Source organism: Macaca nemestrina, chromosome 7 (assembly GCF_043159975.1).
Source record: "Macaca nemestrina isolate mMacNem1 chromosome 7, mMacNem.hap1, whole genome shotgun sequence".
Lineage (NCBI taxonomy): Eukaryota > Metazoa > Chordata > Mammalia > Primates > Cercopithecidae > Macaca > Macaca nemestrina.
The window spans coordinates 7,531,044-7,547,711 of NC_092131.1; the positions used below are offsets into that span (position 1 = coordinate 7,531,044).

Genomic DNA, 16,668 nt, shown 5'->3' on the forward strand with positions numbered 1-16,668 from the left:
GGGTTGCTTATATGTTTTAGCTATTGTGAATCATGCTGTTACGAATGTGGGTTTATACGTATACAGTTTTTATATGTTTTATGTTCAGAAAAAAAATTAAGCTCTGAAAGCCAGCTGTGCACAGTGGTTCATGCCTGTAATCACAGCACTTTGGGAGGCTGAGGCAAGAGAATCATTTAAGTCTAGGAGTTCAAGACCAGCCTGGGCAACATAATGAGACCCCACGTCTCCAAAAAACACAAAAATCGGACAGACACGGTAGCATGTGCCTATGGTCCCAGCTACTTGGGAGGCTGAGGTAGGGATCCCTTGAGCCCAAGAGGTCAAGGTTGCAGTGAGCTGTGATTGCGCTACTGCACTCTAGTCTAGCGGGCAGAGTGAGACCCTGTCTCTCAAAAAAAAAAAAATTAAAAAAATAAAAGCAGCCGGGCACGGTGGCTCAAGCCTGTAATCCCAGCACTTTGGGAGGCCGAGATGGGCGGATCACGAGGTCAGGAGATCGAGACCATCCTGGCTAGCATGGTGAAACCCCGTCTCTACTAAAAAATACAAAAAATTAGCCAGGCGTGGTGGCGGGTGCCTGTAGTCCCAGCTACTCGGGAGGCTGAGGCAGGAGAATGCCATGAACCTGGGAGGCAGAGCTTGCAGTGAGCTGAGATCCAGCCACTGCACTCCAGCCTGGGTGACAGAGCGAGACTCCGTCTCAAAAAAAAATAAAAAAATAAAAATAATAATAAAAGCTGTTGAAGCCAAATCATCTATTTTGAGTTTATGCTTTTTCCCTGATTTCTCATTTTGGAGCTGATCTTTCAGCTACTTTAGCCAACTGTAACATTTCCCTGCCAGAAGGAAAAATTACAGCAGAAAGCTGGTCTCCCTGTTTGAAACCTAATAGTGTAGTGACATGGTTAACTGTATTTTGTGGTTAACTGAATTCAAGAGCTCTACCTGCTTCCTACTTCCTTCCCTCCCTCCCTCCCTCCCTCATAGCTAAAAAGTTTAACTTCTCACCGCCTTTATAATTCTCTAAAAAATGTTGGCCTTCTTTGCTTCTTTGTCTCTGAAACTGTTCCCCGGAGAGTCACTGTGTGCCCATAGTCTGGGCATTCCTTCATTGTACTGACTATGTTGTAACGGAATCATCAGTCTGTTTCCCCAGTGAACTATATAGGAGACCAAAAAAGCAACCAGTTCAGTTCACTAAATATCAAGTGCTCCCATGTGGCAGCCACCACTGGGCACCCAGAGCTCAGTGATGATGAGCCAACTGGGTACCAAGACACTCTTAATGGAACCTCTCTTTTTTAAGGTGGAAAGAGGTGGTATTTAGATTTACTGATTTGCTGGGCATCATAGAATTTGAGTGAAAAGAGACCCTGGGCCGGGCGCGGTGGCTCAAGCCTGTAATCCCAGCACTTTGGGAGGCCGAGGCGGGCGGATCACGAGGTCAGGAGATCGAGACCATCCTGGCTAACACGGTGAAACCCCGCCTCTACTAAAAAATACAAAAACCTAGCCGGGCGAGGTGACGGGCACCTGTAGTCCCAGCTACTCGGGAGGCTGAGGCAGGAGAATGGCGTAAACCCGGGAGGCGGAGCTTGCAGTGAGCTGAGATCCGGCCACTGCACTCCAGCCTGGGCGACAGAGCGAGACTCCGTCTCAAAAAAAGAAAAGAAAAGAAAAGAGACCCTGGAGCTGATTTAGTGCAGTTACTTGATCTGTAAGCACGGTCTTGAGATCGACTGTTGAACTGCAAGGGCTTTTTCTGCTTTCATCCTGGTTGCTCAGTGTGCCGTAATGAATGCTGGTTTTCTTAAGTTGGCTCTCTGGCCCTGATCTTCCTCTACTCAAAAGCTACCACCCTTCTGTATATCTCTTCCTGGCAGTTACACCATGTTATCTGCCATGTCCCAGCTGTCTCCTTGCCTTGCCTTCTACCTGGAATATCTTCTTCCACACGCTCTGCCTCTGGACACTTAATCCTTCAGCTTCAGCCTGAGATGCCACTTTCCTAGCATTCCAGCCCAACATAGGCCCTCCCTCTTGAGCGACTGTATTCCCCTGATCAGCATGGTATGTGTGTTACACATGGCTTTGGGCTTTGAACTGTACTTGTACATCTCTGTTGAAACCTGCCACTCCTATCAGTCCGGCTAGCTGTGTTGATACGTTACGTGAGCACAAAGAAAGGAATGGGAGATACACACTCATTAGTTAATAATGGTTACCTTAGGCAAGGCAGGGGAGAGAATAAAGAATTAAAGATGAAACTCATCCACTGACCTCCCAGCAAGTGTGTGCAATAAGAGCTCACCCTTCAAAGCTAGGAGACGTGGCCACATTTGGGTCACTGGGAAGCGGATTGAGAAGTGCATCTAGGCTATTCCAGCTGGTACAGGTCACGTCAGCAACTCAGCTGAGGATTTAGACTGCTTCCAGAAGCATGGGATAGCCTTTACAGTGAATCAAACAGAGCTCCTACTTAGGGGACAAAGAGCAAAATCACTCCTCGCACCTCCTTGCATCTCTGTGTCTTTGACTGCAGCTGCCTATTCACTAGTTCTCATCCTGTCTGTGACCCAGCTCTCCCGTCTTCCCCTGTAGGTCTCTCGCAATCTCTTCCTGTCCTCCTCATGGTGTGTCAGTTTTTTCTTTTCCTGTCCCTGGTATGTCTGTCTTCCCACCCTGCTTCACCCCCTCCTCCCTTTTAATAGAGGCACTGTGTGTATTTCACACTTACTCTGTTTATTGGCGGTGCCTTTATGTGTTATTAATAGAGCCAGTGGCCAGTAGATGCATTGTGCTTTGGGGCTTTCTTTTCCCCCTTGAAAAATTCCAGCTTAAGTTATTTTTCAGTGAGTAAACAGGCTTTAATTGATGTCTCTCCCCGTGGGTCATTGATCTATAGAGAAGCACTGCGTTCCGGTCCCCTTGAACCACAGGGCTGGAAAAGGCCAGAGCCTCTGAAGCTCTGCATGGGACCCCACAGCTGAACCCCTAGCCTGCCCTCGCACTCTGTCATCTTTCCTTCCTTCCCTCCCCCCATCCACCCACTGTACAAATCAGAGCCTTGGGGGCCGGACTGCATCTCCACACCTACTCCACGGACAAGCCAGGTCCCTGCGGTGTTTCTCCTTCTCCCCTCTTGGGTGCTGGGAATGGGATGGGCTGGGCCTCCTCTTCAGCATTTCCTCTGGGTCTGCAGACTGGCAAGGTAAAAACTGTTTCCCAAACTCTCTGGGAACTGGGGTCCCGGGAGAAAACTGGGCTCCTTCAATCAGATGTCCAATTTTGGAAGGCTGAAGTCAGCTGGATTAATAGTCTTCCACCTATCTTGTTTTCTGGCAAGTTCATGGAGACATGGAGCTCATTCCGTGTCTGTGCCTCGGTTTTGTGGGCGCCAGGAGGAAGTTGTTGCAGGAGTGGTCACATTGTTTTCTGACCCCCTGGTCACCCCACAGCTGCACACCCTTGAACTCAGTAATGCCCGTGGAGGGCCCCTGATCCCACCTTCCTGACTTGGGCTCTTTTTGGTAGGTCAGCTATTCCTGGATCCCCAGCCCATTGTTTTCAGCCTATCCCATAAGCTCCTAATTCCCTGTATTAACCTTTGTCAGTTTAAATACTGAGAGTAATTTCCTACATTTCCCACATCAGATCTGCACCCCAAGCCCCACCCCCGGAGCTCCCCTGTGGCCTCCCAGCTTCCGCTCATCACTTACCCCCTCAGCCCATGGCATTTTAAAGACAAATCTAATCTTGGAATTCCCTTGCTGAGAACCCTTCAAAAGACAGTTTTACTGAAAAGGAAATGGAACCCCCTGACCAAGGCTTAAGGTGTAGCTCCTCCCCTGCCTGCTTCAAGTCCTGTCGTATGCCCCTCACACAGGCCAGATTCCTCGAACACACCACACTCTCCTTCCTCATTGCTTTAGCACATGTGGTTCTCTCTGCCTGGAATGCTCTTCCCTTGCTCTCCTGTTTCTTTGCTCTGCTAGTTCCTCTTCTCCAGGTCTCAGCTTAAATATCTCCGTTGGAAAGAGCCTCTGCTTACCGCGAGCCGGGCAGCTCCACCCTCACCAATATTCCTTCTCCCTCACCCCATCTGTGTTTTCATAGCAGCACAGTTTGCAGTTCTATGCTGGTTTGGGTGCTTGATTATCTCTCCCTGTTGGTTGTGTCGGTTGCTACTTGATTCCACTGTTGCTTACAAAGAGCGGCTCAATCAATGCTCCTGAAGTGAAAGCCTGCCGAGGCAGTGAGGCCACGCCCAGTTAAGAGCAGCCTTTGGGGCTGTGGTTGTTAGCAAACAGCTAGTATCGCAAGCCTTGCACAGAGAGGTGCTCAATATCTGAACTGGATTGAAAGTTACTTCCCCTCTGGGAGCCTCTGTTTTTCCAGTTCCCAAAACAAGGGCCCTGGTTCTCCCGGGAGGAGAACCAACTTCCTGCTGTAAATTCAGCCTGTATTGTACACATTGCATATGCTTGGGCTTAGTTTAAACTGTCCGGCCTGCTTTAAACCAAGTTACAAGGGTCAGATCCTACAAACAACCAAAAGAACTCCTTAGCAGAGTGGGGCCTGGGTCATGGATGTAATTCTGTCCTAAGGGCAGATTTATGGGCCTACCTTGGGGGCAAAGTAACAACTCAGCCTTAAATCATAAAAGTTATGAAAGCAGTAAGGCTGCTTCTGGAGTGGGCAACTGTCCCGGAAGCTCCGTGGTGATGGAGAGCCGCCTGCACGAGCTGGAAGAGGTCAGGGCAGATGTGGGGGAGCCCACTTCCTGGGGCACCTACTGGGCAGCTGCCTCCGGTGTCAGCTATTCTGTGTCTGCCTGTATTTTATTTTTTATTTTCCAACAGTCATGGTGTCACTCTGTCTTCCAGGCTGGAGTGCAGTGGCACAGTCGTGGCTTACTGCAGCCTGGCACTCCTGGGTTCAAGTGATCCTCCCACCTCAGCCTCTTTAGCAACTGGGACAACAGGTGCACACCACCACCATGCCTGGCTAATTTTAAAAATATATATATTTTTTTGTAGGCTGGGCATGGTGGCGCACATCTGTAATCCCAGCACTTTGGGAAGCCGAGGTGGCTGGATCACTTGAGGTCAGGAGTTTGAGACTATCCTGGCCAACACAGTGAAAACTCTTCTCTATTAAAAGTACAAAAATTAGCCAGGAGTGGTGGCACATGCCTGTGATTCCAGCTACTCGGGAGGCTGAGGCATGAGAATTACTTGAACCTGGGAGGTGGAGGTTGCAGTCAGCCGAGATTACGCCACCACTCCAGCCTGGGCAACAGAGCAAGACTCTTTCTCCAAATAAATAAATAAAGATATGCCATGATTGTGCCATTGCTCTCCAGCCTGGGTATCAGAGTGAGACCGTGACTTGAATATACACACACACACACATACACACATATATATACGTGTATATATATATATACACATACACATATATATATATACACACTTTTTTTTTTTTTTTAAGAAGCAGGATCCTGGCCAGATACAGTGGCTCATGCCTGTAATCCCAGCACTTTGGGAGGCCGAGGCGGGTGAATCACAAGGTCAGGAGTTTGAGACCAGCCTGGCCAACATGGTGAAACCCCGTCTCTATTAAAAATACAAAAATTAACTGGGCATGGTGATGGGCGCCTGTAGTCCCAGCTACTCCAGAGGCTGAAGCAGGGGAATCGCTTGAACCCGGGAGGCCGAGGTTGCAGTGAGCCGAGATCACACCGCTGCACACCAGCCTGGGCGACACAGCAAGACTCCCATCTCAAAAAAAAAAAAAAAAAGGCAGGATCCTGCTATGTTGCCCAGTCTAGTCTCAAACTCCTGGGCTCAAGGGATCCTCCCACTTAGGCCTCCCAAAGTGCTTGGATAACAGGCGTGAGCTATCACACCCAGCCCTGTGTCTGCCTTTAAAATGACCTTAGACTTTGCAACAAAAACACAGGAGTTAACTGGGACAAAGAGGTATGAAGAAAAGGAAACTGACACCACAAGGAAAAAAGAGCACAAGGCCCGGCAGTCTAGGCTTGTATTAGCTCGTGGCCTTGCATAACATTGGGCCTTGCGCCTAGAGCCTGAGATGGCTTCACCTTTTGGGGAGTGAGAGCTCCGAGTCTGGTGGTGCTTTGACATTTTAACAAACTGGCAACATAACATTGGTGCCCCTTGTGACTTCCCAGCACTTGCCCCCTTCAGCTCAAATTCCTTGCTTCTATTGCTGCATCTGAAATGATGTCCGAGCTGGAAATGAATAGAAGGAACACAGAACTGCTCCTGCTTCAGTCCTCTTACTAGCTGTGTGACTAGGACAATTGACCTAACCTCTCAGCCCCAGCAGAGAAGCAGGCCTGGCTTTCAAGGCGATTGTGAGAATTAAGTTAGATGGTACATATAAAGCACCTTAGCTTGGTGCCTTCTTCCTGGTATATCCTAAGTGTGTTTCCATGAAAAGCAGTGGGATGTTGCTATGGAAGCACAGAGCAGAGCAGAGGAGGGGTGAGCACTGGCCAACAATCAGGAGACCTGAATTCTACTCACCACTGCTGCCAATGCAGTGTGACCTTGGGTACGTCCCCTCTGGGTTGAAATAGATTTATATGTATGAAAAGTGCCCTAAAAAGTCACAACTGGGCTGGGTGTGGCAGCTCACGCCTATAATCCCAACACTTTGGGAGGCCAAGGTGGACAGATCACGTGAGGTCAGGAGTTCAAGACCAGCCTGACCATTCCCGTTCCAATGAGGCATCGAAGCTGGCACAGGGGACTTTGCTGGCCTGCAACGGGTGTTCAGGATGGGGCTCAGAGGTTGGCACTTGGCAAGCAGAAGGGTCACGGGCTGGCCAGTAGAACAGCGCTGGGGTGCAGGAGGCAAGAAGCAGAGATGAGTCACTGAGAAGGGCAGAAGTAGGGGGACCTGTTTCCAAAGCACTAAGGCTGGTGGCCAGAGCCCTGCTGGCTGTATCAAGTCAGGAGAGTGCACTCCTGGAAGCATGGGCAAGCAGGGGGGATTCAACCTTAGTTCTGAGTCCAGAAATAAAATGGCCCTTTATTACACAGTTATCTTTGACTCCTCAAGTCCCTCTTGCTTTCACATTGAGTCACCAAATGCTGTTCTTTTTTTGATCGTCCCTACGTTTTATTCCTTTGCTTTCAATTTGGTGAGAAAGATATACATACAGAAGTGTATACATAAACTGTGCAAAGAAGTTAGAGAATAATTGTATCATGAACCAGCACCCAGGTAAAGATATAAACACAGCCAACATCCCAGAGGCTGTGCCCCAGCCTGACCATGACCTTTTCTTCTCCCTACAGGTCCTAGTGCAGTTTTGTGATACTCACAGCCTTGCATTTCTTTATAGCTTTGCACCATTGGAGTTTTAATTGGGATTGCATTGATCTTATAAATCACATGGAGAAAGTGGACTTCTTTTAATGTTAATCCATGGACGCGGTAGTATATCTCTCTAGTTACAATGTCCTCTTTATCTCACAATCAAGGTTTCTGATTTTCTCCATAGAGATCTTGTACTTTAACAAAAATTGTTTTCTTGGCTAGGTGTGGTGGCTTACGCCCATAATCCCAGCACTTTGGGAGGCCAACGTGGGTGGATTATTTGAGGTCAGGAGTTTGAGACCAGCGTGGCCAACATGGTGAAACCCCGTCTCTAGAAAAATACAAAAATTGGCTGGGCATCATGGCGGATGCCTGTAATCCCAGCTACTTGGGAGGCTGAGGCAGGAGAATTACTTGAACCCGGGAGGCAGAGGTTACACTGAGCCAAGATCGTGCCATTGCACTCCAGCCTGGGTGACAGAGCGAGACTCTGTCTCAAAAAAGAAAAAAAAATTGTTTTATTTCTTTCCTGAGATCTTTGCATGTACTTGTTTCATTAAGAGGTCTGTGATGTTATTATAAATGATTTTTTTTTTTTTTTTTGAGACGGAGTCTCACCTGTCGACCAGCCTGGAGTGCAGTGGCGCAGTCTCGGCTCACTGTAACCTCTGTCTCCCGGGTTCAAGCGATTCTCATGCCTCAGCCTCCTGAGTAGCTGGGACTGCAGGCGCCCGCCACCACGCCCGGCTAATTTTTTGTATTTTTTAGAGGAGACGGGGTTTCGTCATGTTAGCCAGATGGTCTTGATCTCCTGATCTTGTGATCCGCCCACCTCGGCCTCCCAAAGTGCTGGAGTGTGAGACACTGCACCAGGCCTATAAATGATTTTTCTTGCTGGATGTTTTAACTGTTACAGCTAGAACTTAAAAATGCAGCTGAGAGTGCCTATAGTCCCAGGTACTCAGGAGGCTGAGGTGGGAGTATTGCTTGGGCCCAGGAGGCTGCACTCTAGCCTGGGCAATACAGCAAGACCCCATCTCAAAAGATAAAAATTTTAAAATGAAAATGCAGTGGATTTGTGTATATTTTTATATCTAGCAAGCTCACTAAACTCTCATGGTAACTTACCTTGTGATTCTTTGGCTTTTATATCATCTCTAAATAATGACAGCTTTTTTTTTTTTCCTTTCATATCTTTATATCCTTTTTTTTTTCCTTGCCTTTCTTCCCTGGCCTGGACTTCCAGTACAATTTGCACCCTACTGGAAGTGGTGACAATGGGCATCGTTGTCATGTTTCCATTCTCACAGGGAAAGCTATCATTGTTCCTCCACTATCTAGGATGTTTGTTATGGGGTTTTACAGCTACCCTTTGTCAGGGCAAGGGAGTCCCTTCCATTCTTAGGTTGCTAAGAGTTTTTCTCATGAGTGGATCTTTTAGTTTTCTCTACGAGCCTAGACAGGATGGTGTGACTTCCTTTTTTCCATTAAAGTGATAGATGATGCTGAGTTTTCCAATGCTGAACGGACCCTGTGCTCCTGGGAGAAAACAGGCTTGACTGTGTTGTCTTTTTTAGAAGCTGCCAGATTCAGTTTGTTACTCATGTAGGATTTTTGTGTCTATTTTTCATGAATGAGATTGCTCTGTCTTTTTTTTTTTTTTTTTTCATATTTCCCTTATCAGGTGTTGGTGTCAAAGTTATAATTGCCTCACAGAACCAGTTGGGCAGTCCCCTCTTTTTCTTGTTCTGAGTTTGTGTAAAAGTGGAACTCTTTGTTCCATACATGTATGTTAAAACTCACGGGGGATGCCGTCTGGGCCTGGAGTTTGCTCTGCAGGAAGGTCAACTCCTGATGAGCTTGTCCTTTCATGAACCTCCCATCCTCCCAGACCAGACCACCTCACCAGTGGACCATGGTGGCACCCTAAGGGGCACTGCCCCAGGCCTCCTCCCCAGCCAGTCCTCCTGATCCTAGCTCTCTACTGGTCCCCACTGTCCCCTGATAAAAATCTAGATTTACCGTCAGACTCAGGGCCCTCACCTGTGGCCAAACCACTTGCCTATCCCACCCTTCTGCTGTGTCCTGCTGAACTGGAGGCAGGCCTGGGCCTCCTGTGCTGGAGCCTCCGCCCTCGTGTGGCCCATCCAGACTCCTCCTGCCTCTAGGGCCACCTCTTCCGGGAAGCCTGCCCCCTTCCCTTTAACTGCAGGGCCCTGTCTCCTATAGTTCCCAGTTTCCACGTATGATCAAAACCGCTGTGAGGTAGAATTAGAATCACTCCCTGAGTACTCAAGTAAGTGATCCAAGAGGATGGGTATATGCTTCCAATCATTTGCTTATTCTGTCAACAAAACATGCGAAGCTCCAGGCACCATGTGGAGCTGGAATACATCAATAACCAAGACTCCCAGCTTCCAGTCTCCAGAGCTCTCCAGTGAGTGGAAATAAGACAGCTTTCACTCGACAGGTAAGCACTGAAAAACGAGTTTTAATCACCCAGAATCCCACTGCTAACGGATCACAGCATTTCTTCTCTGCTTTTAAAAAGGCATATAATTATCTACCTGAGTAGGTACAAGCTACACACTACCCTAATTTACTGATAAGGAAACCGAGGCGTGGGGCACTGAGGCTGAAGCCGGCCCGACTTAGGAATGCTTGGGGTCTGGATTTTGACTCAGCAGCCTGACTCGGAGCCTCCCTGCCTTGAAAAAATATGTGTTGAGCTGTGTCCTCGTTTGGGGCCCCGAGTTTCACTTATCTTACTACAGACACCACCTTGGGAACACGAAATGTGCATCTCGCCCCTATCTGGGTGTCACCCTCACCGGCTCCCTTGCCGCCTTTTCGGGTTGTGGGGGCAGAACCCAGCCCGGGAGTCCGGAGCCTGGGCTCTCCCGGCGCTGCCACCAACTCCCTGCGGTCCCAGCTCGTCACTCGGCCTCTCTGCGCCTGTTTCCACCTGTGTTAGGCGGGTCTGGGATTCCGTCCCCCGCGATGGGCGTCGAGGATCCGGCACAGCGGGGGCAGGGCTGGGCGGGCGCGGGGGGCGGGGAGCGAGGGGCCCCGGGGAGGAGGGCCGGGCGGGGCACGGCACGGGGGTCCTGAGAGCCGGAAGAGCGGGGCGCGGCCTGTGCCGGGTGCACCCTGCGAGCTCGTCGCCGCTAAGCCTCTGTCCCGGTCGTACCCTCCGCCCTCAGCGCCGAGAGCCGCCGCCGCCCGGGGCCTTCGAGGGCTTCTCGCCCCTGCTTCCTGGGAGACCCTCTCCGCTGGGAGAGTCGCAGTCACGGAGCTGGGGACACCCGTACAGGCAGGCGGTCGGCGAAGGCCCGGCCAGAGAGGAAGCGGGCCCCGAACTCCGCAACTGCCTGGGAAGGGGCTTTGCGTGTGCGCGGCGGGAGTAGCGGGCCATTGCCGGGCCGTCTCAGGCGCTCGGGGCACCTCCGCCCTTCTTCCTGCCGCGGCTTCCTCGTGGGCACGGGGAAGGGCGGCGGGAACGCAAGCGCTGCTCCGAGCGAAGGCCGCGGCGCTGTTCTCATCGTCGGCAACTGGGAGTCTGGGGCTGGGCCACACCGACCCGAGCGGGGGCCGGGCGCGGGCCAGGCTCCTCCCTCCTCTCCGGCTCCGTGGGCCGCTTGGCCGCCCCTTGGCAGGCCCTGCGGGGTCCCCGTCCCTGCCTGGGTAGTGTGCGCCGTTGCCGTCTCGCCCCGCTTCAGGCCCTGCGGTTAAGAAGAACACGCCGCCCGGCCGGGCGCTGTGGCTCAAGCCTGTAATCCCAGCACTTTGGGAGGCCGAGACGGGTGGATCACGAGGTCAGGAGATCGAGACCATCCTGGCCAACACGGTGAAACCCCGTCTCTACTAAAAAATACAAAAAACTAGCCGGGCGATGTGGCGGGCGCCTGTAGTCCCAGCTACTAGGGAGGCTGAGGCAGGAGAATGGCGTAAACCCGGGAGGCGGAGCTTGCAGTGAGCTGAGATCCGGCCACTGCACCCCAGCCTGGGCGACAGAGCAAGACTGTCTCAAAAAAAAAAAAAAAAAAAAAAAAAGAACACGCCGCGCTCCGCCCCAGCCTGGTCGCTCTAGATCTCGACCCTGATGCAGTTTGGGGAGGCCTAAAAAGCCCTTCTCAAAATATTTTTAAGTGAATAAAATAAGATAAGGAAGGAAGGCTACTATGGTAAATAGTTGACCAGGCGCGAGGCTCAGGCCCGTAGTCCGAACACTTTGGGAGGCCGAGGCTGGAGGATCGCTTGAGACTAGGAGTTGGAGAGCAGCCTGGCCAACACAGTGAGACCATCTCTACAAGAACTTTTTTTTGTTTAATTCGCCGGGCGTGGTGGAGCACAACTGTGGGCCCAGCTAGTGGGGAGCTGAGGCAGGAAGATCCCTTAAGCCAGAGAGGTCAAGGCTGCAGTGAGCCGAGATCGGTGCCACTTCACTCCAGCCTAAGAGACAGAGTGAGATTTGCAGAAAGAGAGAAAAGAAATACAGTAACACAGTTAACAAAAGTCTTAACACACATGTAATAATGTATTTTATTCACACATTAAATAACAAGACTAAAGTTGCAAGTCTAATATTCACCATGATTTTGAAATACCAGTGAGTATAAATGATATTTAGAGATTTCTGCAACAGCTGAAATGTGATATGAATATATCTGGGTTTCTCTTGGTGACAAAGTCACAGGGACAGCTAACACCTACTACGGTGGGAATTTAATATCAGTTAGAGGTGGGTGAAAATGAGATCGCGTACATTCCTTCAGCCCAACTTCAGAACCCCCCTGGCTTCTATCCTCTGACCTCTCTTCCCCTCCCCTCTCTCTGTGGATCCCAGGTTAAGAACCTCCACCCAGGTGACAGGGTGTGAAGAGCTCAGTGGGAGGGGCAGAGAGGAAGAGCCTCCCTGACCCCGGTGTTTGCCTAAAGACAAGCACAGAGCCAGTTTTCATACTCTGGGCCTTTGCACATGCTGTTCCTCTGCTGGGCCTTCCCAGCCCCCTGCCCCCTCTGCTACCCCAACCTCCTGTCTCCTTGAAAATACCCTACCTTACACCACCCCCAGCATGGGGTTTCCTCTCTTCTCTTGCTGTCTAGTATCTTCCCAGCTCCACTCAGAGCCTGTGTGTTGACATCAGGGGTTTGTGTTCACGCCTGGCCTCCTGCTGGGCTGAGCTAGGCAAGGCCTGGGCTGGGGCTGCTCCATCGCTAGGGCCCATTTCAGTACTGGTGCTCAATGCATGTTTATTGAATGGATGCAAAAGGTCATGCCCACCATGTTCTCTAAGCTCCTTGCAGTCAGCAGCCGCCTGACTTATCTTTGGGCTCCCTCCCCTGGCAACAGCAAAGGCTGTGTCACCAACCCCTCTAACCATGCTCCCGAGGGGGGTCTTGCATACTTTCTCACAGGTCGTGTCCCAAGAGCCCATTTCACCAGTGGGGAACCTGACCCTGGGAAAGGTCGAGGCTGGCTCCCTTGGTCTGGGAGCTGGCAAGTGGTGCATGAGGAATTCCACCCAGCCCGCCCTGGCCACACTGCCATTCGGTACATCAGCTCAAAGGGCCTCTGCAGAGGCCAAGGTGATGGGAGAGTTGGCCACATGTGAGAATAAGCCCATGCCCTCTGGAGGGGACTCTACTTTGAGTGATAACACTTCTTAAAATGGTTAAGTCATCATTAAGACAAAAACCAAATACACTTCTGATTTCATTCACCCTGTGCACTCGTGGTCACCCCAGCCAAGGGAGACTCAGTGATGCAGGGGATTGAGAAGCAGCCACTGTCTCGATGCTCCCAGCATGGTGGGGGCGTCAGGGGTGTGAGCTGGAGTGGGGAAGGGGAGGGCAGGGTTCACTGGGGCAGGCTGAAAGGGCTTCACAGAGGAGGTGCTGCTTGGGTGAGGCCTAAAGGTCAGTAGGAATTACCTGTATGCAAGAGAGGATGGAAGGGAGGAGGACGACACAGTGGTCCAAAGGCCAGAGGGGTGAACCTGTAAGTCCCATTCGGACAACTGAGCTCAGCTTGGGGAGCTTGGCCCTCAGGAGCCTCCAGCACAGCACACAAAACCAGTCAGCCACAAAACCAGGAAGTGGGTGTTAAGCTGCTTCTACCCATGCAGGTAAAGTTGGAGAACCGGTGAGGTGATTTCCTGCGGAGAGGATCCTGGAGCAGAGTCCATGGCTGTGAGCCTCCAGACCTCAGGTGTGAAAGGTAGTGATGGGAGAGGGAAGGGCACCCCAGGTAGAGGACACAACCTGGACACAGGAGTGGAGACTGGATTGGGAGTAAAGGAGTGAGGCTGCCTGGTGCCTCAGAGCTGGAGGAAGAATGACAACTGAGACCAGACAGCTGGGCTGAGGCAGGACACCTGGGGCTGGCGGGCAGGAGGGCACGTGTACAGGGAGAGCCGCGGAGGCCTTTGGATACTCTAGCACTGTGTGGAGGATGGTGGAGAAGAGCTCCCGCTGCCCCCAGAGCCCAGCATGGGGATCCTGGGTAATAACCACACCCACCCACCTACCCAATGGGTACAGACCTTTTATCTCATTGGATTCACCCAACATCTTATGAAGAAGGCAGAAAAATTTATTCATTTTTCCAAAAAACATGATGCGTTTAGATCTGAACTGGAATAACAGAATTTTCTTTTTCTTTTTACTTTTCCCTCCCTTCCTCCTTCCCTCCCTTCCTTCTCTCTTTCCTTTCTTTTTTGACAGGGTCTCATTCTGTCACCCAGACTGGAGTGCAGTAGCACAATCAGGGATTGCTGAAACCTCAACTTCCTGAGCTCAAGTGATGCTCCCACCTGAGCCTCCTTAGTAGCTGGGACTACAGGTGTGCACACCACACCCAGCTAATTTTTGTATTTTTGTAGTGACAGGGTCTTGCCATGTTGCCCAGGATGGACAGAGAACTTTCACATTCTGTATTATATATTTCCGAATTATTGTAAAATTTGATAATGAGCATATATTACCTTTGAAAAAAGACAATAAAGACTTTTTTAAAATAATGATCCAGACCGGGCACAGTGGCTTAAGCCTGTAATCCCAGCAGTTTGGGAGGCTCAGGCGGGTGGATCACGAGGTCAGGAGATCGAGACCATCCTAGCTAACATAGTGAAACCCCGTCTCTACTAAAAATACAAAATATTAGCTGGGCGTGGTGGCATGCACCTGTAGTCCCAGCTACTCGGGAGGCTGAGGCAGGAGAATGGCATGAACCCAGGAGTTGGAGCTTGCAGTGAACAGAGATCGTGCCACTGCACTGTAGCGTGGGTGACAGAGCGAGACTCTGCTCAAATAATAATAATAATAATGATCCAGGCCGGATGTGGTGGCTCACGCCTGTATTCCCAGCACTTTGGAAGGCCGAGGTGGGCGAATCACTTGAGGTCAGGAGTTGGAGACCAGCCTGGCCAACATGGTGAAACCCCATCTCTACTGAAAACACAAAAATTAGCTGGGCATGGTGGCATGCGCCTGTAATCAAATCCCAGCTACTCTAGAGGTTGAGGTGGGAGAATCACTTGAACCCAAGAGGTAGAGGTTGCAGTGAGTCAGGATTGCACCACTGCACTCCAGCCTGAGCAACACACCAAGACTCTCAAAAAAAAAAAAAAAAAAAACAACAACAACAACAACAACAAATTCAGGACTAGGATACAAAATTGACTCTCTCCCAGATTAGCTGGATTTTCCAAATGTCCAAATATCACAATGCACACCCTCTTCATTCACACAGGCCCCTTCATGGAGACTCACAGCAGAGGTTGCCCTGAGGTCTCAGTAATTGATAAGATTCTTAACCTTAGGATCCCTATCTAACCCTGTTTCTCTTTTGTACCGGCCACGAGGAAGCAGGATGTCAAATGTGAATTTCCCCTCCTTCTGCACTTGGCATTTGTGCAGGACCTTCTGCCATGTACTTTTGTTATTTGTTTTTAGAGACAAGGTTACTATGTTGTCCAAGCTGGTCTCAAACTCCTGGGCTCCAGGGATTCACCTACCTCAGTCACCCAAAGTGCTGGGATTCCAGGTGTGCGCCTTGACCGAGCCCGGCCTGCCATCCATTTTGCATACTAACTATACTCCTTTGTCTGACTCCTCTACCTTTATTTTACTTTATATTCATTTTTACTGAAGCTGCCTCTTCCTTTTGGAATGAGACAGGACACAAGTTGATACTTTTTTTTTCCTTTTGAAACGAAGTCTCACTCCATCCTCCAGGCTGGAGTGCAGTGGGCTTCAGCCTCCAACTCCCCGATTCAGGCAACCCTCCCATCTCAGCCTCCTGAGTAGCTGGGACCACAGGCGCACACCACCACACCTAATTTTTGTATTTTTTAATACCCGGCCACCATACAGGAGCCACCATATCTGGCCGGTACATTTTTTTCCTTAAAAACCATAGAAAAGCAACTGAAAGGGAAAAAAAACCTAACTAAAAGAGGGCAAGCACATTTGCTGGGTGCAGTGGCTCACACCTGTAATCCAAGCATTTGGGGAGCCGAGGTGAGAGGATCCCTTAAGACTGGGAGTTTGAAACCAGCCTGGGCAACATAGTGAGACTTCATCTCTACAGAACATTAAATTAGTTGGGCATGGTGGAGCAAACCTGCAGTCCAGCAGCTTAGGAGGCTGAGGTGGGAGGAATGCTTGAGCCCAGGAATTTGAGGTTACAGTGAGCCACAATTGCACCATGGTACTAAAATCTGAGTGACAGAATGAGACCCTGTCTCTAAAAAAGAAAAAAGAAGGCCAGATATGCTGGCTCACGCCTGTAATCTCAGCACTTTGGGAGGCCGAGGCAGGTGGATCACCTGAGGTCAGGAGTTCAAGACCAGCCTGGCCAACATGGCGAAACCCCTTCTCTATTAAAAATACAAAAAAGCAGCCAGGCATGGTGACAGGCACCTGTAATCCCAGCTACTCAGGAGGCTGAGGCAGGAGAATCACTTAAACCTGGAGGCAGAGGTTGCAGTGAGCCGAGATTGTGCTGCTGCACTCCAGCCTGGGCAACAGGGCAGGACTCCATCTCAAAAAATAATAATAATGATAATAATAATATGTTTTGGGAGGCTGAGGCAGATGAATTGCTTGAGCCCAGGAGTTCAAAACCAGCCTGCGCAACATAATGAGACCCTGTCTCTACAAAAAATACAAAAATGAGCTAGGCGTGGTGGCATGTACCGGTAGTCCCAGCTACTCAGAAGGCTGAGGTGGGAGGATGCTTGAGGCCAGGAGGTGTGGGTTTCAGTCAGCCGAGATCACGCCACTGCACTTCAGCGTGGGCGACAG

General features: G+C 50.4%; 1 protein-coding gene across 1 annotated transcript in view; it reads left to right on the forward strand.

Annotated features, from left to right (window-relative positions):
* The first annotated feature begins 9,051 nt into the window (after positions 1-9,051).
* The window catches only part of LOC105467423 (delta 4-desaturase, sphingolipid 2), a 68,156-nt gene continuing 60,539 nt past the window's right edge, over positions 9,052-16,668 (forward strand). The window contains exon 1 of the mRNA XM_011717016.2: positions 9,052-9,829. The gene's annotated coding sequence lies outside the window, so the exon portion shown is untranslated. The remainder of the gene's footprint in view (positions 9,830-16,668) is intronic.